This window comes from Miscanthus floridulus, chromosome 16, assembly GCF_019320115.1.
Source record: "Miscanthus floridulus cultivar M001 chromosome 16, ASM1932011v1, whole genome shotgun sequence".
In the NCBI taxonomy this organism is placed as follows: Eukaryota; Viridiplantae; Streptophyta; class Magnoliopsida; order Poales; family Poaceae; genus Miscanthus; species Miscanthus floridulus.
In genome coordinates, this window is record NC_089595.1 from 40,754,446 (window position 1) to 40,759,318 (window position 4,873).

General features: G+C 50.4%; 1 pseudogene; it reads left to right on the forward strand.

Annotated features, from left to right (window-relative positions):
* Positions 1 to 1,722: 1,722 nt before the first annotated feature.
* LOC136510609 (uncharacterized) lies at positions 1,723 to 4,873 on the forward strand (annotated as a pseudogene).

The following is a 4,873-nucleotide window of genomic DNA, read 5'->3' on the forward strand; positions in this document are numbered from 1 at the left end:
GTAATTCGGGTAATATTCCTCGGTACCCGAACTACCCAAACATTTGTCTCTATCTTTGTATTTATCATATCTTGTTAGTTGAACATTTGAACTTATCACTTTATTAGAATATAATTCTCTCTGTTTGAACAAGTGCCTCTGATACATTATTCTCTACAAAATGCTATTGAAATTCTATATAAATTGCTGCTAAAATTATATATAAATTGCTACTGAATATTTATGTAGTTTGCTGTTTTTTATAATTTCGGGTATATCGAGAATACCCCTATCCGATCCCGAATTATCGGGTACCCGAAATTATGGATAGTATTTTTTAGACTAATATCGGGTAGTAGTTTTCCTTACCCGAATTACTCGCCCCGAAAAAATCAGGGAACCCAAACGCCTAAGCCTGCCTTTTTCTTTCCAATTTGTTATAACTTGACATCATGCTGGTTACGTCCGTTGTTCTAAAAAAATGTCTGTATTAACAATTCTTGATTTTCTATTACCACGGTATCCGACCTGGCACACGTAGTTGTATAGCCTAAGTTTTGGCTTATCACTCTTATGGAATGGAATCGTAGCAGCACGAGCATTCAGCCTGTTCGTTTCGGCTTGATTGACTTATAAGCCATAACTAAAAGTACTATTGACTAATTTGGTATGAGAAAAAAATAATGTTCGTTAGCCGATAAGCTAAGACTTATAAATCAGATACAGGCTATCGAATAGGCTGATTGTAGGAGGGTGTGTGACGATAACATATATGGAACTCGAAACGAAGGGAAGAACTCGAAGATCGTGTGAGAGCTGGTTTCGTTATGTTTTATTTCGGATCAAATGTCTCATGTTCCTCGATCATGTAACAGAAGTGCTCATGAACTCGTAAGCCTGAGTCTTGTTTGGGACCCGGATTACCCTCATGGTTGGCTTGATCATCTCCCTAACTTTGTATCTGACATTTTGGTTCCGCGACTTGCTGAACCTCACGTGAATGAATGAATAGGCTTGGTGTGATGATAAAAAAAGGTGTGAGAAACATTTTTTTTGCGACGATGAAGAATTATATTAGATAATAGCTGAGTACATCAACATATTATAAGCACTCTGGATTACATAAATATTCAGAAATTGATTTTTATATAAAGGATTAAGTCCACTTTTGGCTCCTCAAGTATTGTATTGGTCTAATTTTAACCCTCAAATAAAAAATTGTCCAGTATCGGTACCCCAACTGTTAAAACCGTTCACTTTAAGCACCTGGGCGGGGACAAGGCTGTTTTGACCGACGTTGAGCGGTTTTGACCACGCCACGCTGACGTTGACCGCACACGTAGGACGCTAGCATGCATCTCAGCGACATGTGGGGCCAGCGCGTCACCCCCTCATTCCCTCTCTCTCCTTCCTCCGGCTCCAGCAGCTCCCGTCGAGCACGGGCGCCTCGCCCTTGCCGCATAGCCGCGTCCTCTCCGCGGCAACAGGTTGAGGTGGGGCAGGCACCGAGGAGCATGACGAACTCCTGCATGTCGGTCGGTTGATCTGCCGACTAGACTTGACGTGCGTGCGTCTCCCTGCGTGCTGCACCACCGTACTTCCCTGGTCCTGCTTTGCTTCTCCGTTGGTGCGAAGGTAAAGACACCAAAGCTGGTCGTAGCTTGGTGAGCTGCGGAATGCGGTTGCACTTGCACACCACGCCCTGGCGCGGCGCCGCGGGCTCTCGCGCCTACGTTTCGTGGGATGGACTCCGGAAACAGCGGTAGCCTGTAGTCGTCCAACGGCGACGACGACGAGTTCGACTCCAGATGCGGTGTCGACTCCTCTCCGCCTTGCTCCGGCAGTAGCCGCCATCCGTGCCGGGCTTCGGCGGTGGCTCCTTGATCTACGACCTCCAGGAGCTCCACACGTCGCAGCTGTCCCACTGGTGCTTGACGACGGCGCCACTCTCGGCCGGCACAGAGGCCTCGGCCTCGCCGCCGTCGTTGTCCGGCCATGGTGCACCTACGGCGGCCTTTGCGGCGGCCTTTGCGGCGGCCGTCCAGGCGGATGCAGCGCGTGGCCCAGGACGCCGTGGTGGCGCCACTGTGGGGTTCGAGGAAGCGGGCGCGGGCGTCGCGCTGCGCGCCCACCATGGTGCTCACCACCGACACCTCCAACTTCCGCGCCATAGTGCAAGAGTTCACCGGCATCCCCGCCCCGCCCTTCGCCGGCGCCGCGACGACCGCGCGCTTGAAAAGTCCTAATGGCTAGAGGGGGATGAATAGCCTAATAAAAATTTCTACAACAACACTTAATAAAATGATTAGACAATTATGAGGTGAAGCAAGTGTTGCGCTAGCCTACTCAAAATGTAAGCCACCTACCACACTTCTAGTTTAGATAGTATCTATTCACACAATAGCTATGACACTACCCTATGTTAGTGTGCTTTCAAATGCTAACTAAAGAGCCACACCAACCAACCAAGCAAGCTCTCACAACTCGCTACACTAAAGAGCTTGACAACTAGTTTGCGATAATGTAAAGAGAGCGATCAAGAAGGTTATACCGCCGTGTAGATGAAGGAACCAATCAATCACAAGGATGAATAACAATGAAGACCAATCATCTCGGAATCAATGATGAACACAATGATTTTTTATCGAAGTTCACTTGCTTGCCGGCAAGCTAGTCCTCATTGTGGCGATTCACTCACTTGGAGGTTCACGCGCTAATTGGCTTCACACGCCAAACCCTCAATAGGGTGCCGCACAACCAACACAAGACGAGGATCACACAAGCCACGAGCAATCCATTAGAGTACCTTTTGGCTCTCCACCGGAGAAAGGTCAAGAACTCCTCACAATCACCACGATCCGAGCCAGAGACAATCACCAACCTCTGCTCGACGATCCTCGCTGCTCCAAGCCGTCTCGGTGGCGGCAACCACCAAGAGTAACAAGCGAATCCCGCAGCAAAATACGAACACCAAGTGTCTCTAGATGCAATCACTCAAGCAATGCACTTAGATTCTCTTCCAATCTCACAAAGATGATGAATTAATGATGGAGATGAGTGGGAGGGCTTTGTCTAAGCTCATAAGGTTGCTATGTCAATGTAAATGGCTAAGAGGGTGAGCTTGAGCCAGCTATGAGGCTTAAATAGAAGCCCCCACGAAATAGAGCTGTTGTACCCCTTCACTGGGCACAACGCGGGGTGACTGGACGCTCCGGTCCGATCGACCGGACGCTAGCCCTCAGCGTCCGGTCACGTGATTCACTCCATGTGTCCCCTGCTTCAAATACTATTCATCCGATTTCAACGGTCATCTGTTGACCGGATGCAGCGCACAAAACTGACCAGACACTCAGCCTCCAGCGTCCGATCGTTTCTAGTAAGGTTCCAGAAATGATTTTCTTCTACCGAACGTGTTTGGTCATGCTTGACCAGACCCTGCCAGCGTCCGGTCACTCTGTGACTTTTCTCTGCGCAGCCCGACAATAGGACCAGACCCTGAACCTCAGCGTCCGGTCAGTCCAAGACCCAGCGTCCGGTTAGAGACCGACACTGGCGTCTTCACTGCCACACTTGACCGAACGCGCCGGTCCCTATGAGACCAGCGTCCGGTCACCTTGTGACTAGCGAGACTAACTCATTTTCACCTCTAACTTCTTTACCCTTGCTCAAATGTGCCAACCACCAAGTGTATCACCTTGTGCACATGTGTTAGCATATTTTCACAAACATTTTCAAGGGTGTTTGCATTCCACTATATCCTAAATGCATATGCAATGAGTTAGAGCATCTAGTGGCACTTTGATAACCGTATTCCGATACGAGTTACACCCCTCTTAATAGTACGGCTATCAAACCTAAATGTGATCACACTCTCTAAGTGTCTTGATCACCAAAACAAAATAACACCTATGGTTTATACCTTTGCCTTGAGCTTTTTATTTTTCTCTTTCTTCTTTCCAAGTCTAAGTACTTGATCATCACCATGGCATCATCATCATCATGCTATGATCTTTATTTGCTTTACCACTTGGAGTGTGTTACCTATCTCATGATCATTTGATAAACTAGGTTAGCACTTAAGGTTTCATCAATTCACCAAAACCAAACTTGAGCTTTCAGCGCTCCCGCTTCAACCACCACCTCTTCCCCTTGCGCACCACCACCGCTGCCACCGGGACCGTGAGCCCCGCCATGCTCCTATAGTACCTCGTCCACCCCTTCGCGCATAAGGTCTAGGTCCATGCGCCGTCGACCCCCTACCCACCGAGCTTCACCTCGCCCTCCATGTCCTCCCCGGCACCGGCCAACATCTCCATTGCGCCTGCTTCCACCACCACCCTCGGCACGACGGTCGTGGCATCGTCCAGCGACAGCTACCACCAGCTCATAGCCGCCTTGATGTCCGCTGTTCTCGGGATGCAGCAAGATCATGGAAAGCAACAACTACCACTCATTCCATCAGAGCTCCTCCCTCGGCGATGGCAAGTATGCGGTGCAACCAGTGTTCGACCGCAACATAGCGCCACTGTCGTCTTCTGCCACGAGGCTGTAGGACCCAGCGGACTTCTTGGGTCTCACACACGACGTCACGTTGGGCTCCCAAGAGCCACACGCGCACTTGAACCCGCGCAACGGCGGCGACGTGCTGTCCAGCCTGGTTGGGGGCGCATCCGTCACCAGGGCCGCCCGCTGCAAGGCGACGTACTCTTCGACGCAACCTCTGCTGGAGCGCAATCAGCGTAACCCGTCAGCCGATGGCTCTATAGCGACGACGACGACGGCCCCGGTGGCGGCAACGGCGGGCATGAGAACACAAGCAGGCGAGGGCGAGGCGCCCGTGCTCGACTGGAGCTGCTGGAGCCGGAGGAAGGGGAGAGAGGGAATGAGTGGGTGA